We start from the raw sequence: 754 nt of genomic DNA, 5'->3' as shown, positions 1-754 counted from the left end.
AGGGTAGGAGGCCTGGGGATGGTGTCCAGGAGGAGGGGGTGTGTTGGCAGTGGGAGAAGGGTTCAGTAGAGGGAGGATTTCAGATAATAACCATTTAAGCTGGAAATCATAGCCAAGCAATTAAAGATGCTAATAGTTATCTCAATGATGCAGCGCATTCCCTCAACATCCTCTAGTTGAGGCAAGTACCTTGCAATTGTTCAACACTGAAAAATCTTCTCTGTGTAATTCAGTAAATTTAACCAGAATTTGATAAATTCAAATTCAGCTGAAAGTTGGCACGTAAAATGTGACTCAAAATCTGGGCATGACTTTGGTCTTGTGTAATGGGTAGCACCAATGCCTCTGTGCCAGAGGTCTGATTCAATTTCAATCTCTGAATCTATGATAATGTCACTAGCTCTGGACCAGAAGTTCTGGATACAACTCCTGCCAGTCGAGGAGGTGTGTCACAGCCTCTCAGAACAGGTTGATGAGCAAATATACGGGACAGTCATATTGTAGATTCAGGGGCCATCGCAGTGTGGTGGCCTTCATCTTTGGACCAGAGGCCTCAATTCAAATCCCCCAGCAGTGTTTCATAAAATGTCTAAACAAGTTGGTGAAATTTTTTCCAGAATTGTGACTTGATTGAGAAGGCCCAGTGTTGAATTTCAGAATTCAGGCCCGGGATAACAGAAAGCACAGTCATTCGTGTTGATTGTAGTAAAATGTGCACCTTATATATGTTTATAAAATCATGAAGGGCATGGAT

This window comes from Stegostoma tigrinum, unplaced genomic scaffold, assembly GCF_030684315.1.
Source record: "Stegostoma tigrinum isolate sSteTig4 unplaced genomic scaffold, sSteTig4.hap1 scaffold_53, whole genome shotgun sequence".
In the NCBI taxonomy this organism is placed as follows: domain Eukaryota; kingdom Metazoa; phylum Chordata; class Chondrichthyes; order Orectolobiformes; family Stegostomatidae; genus Stegostoma; species Stegostoma tigrinum.
This window is presented reverse-complemented; position numbering follows the sequence as displayed.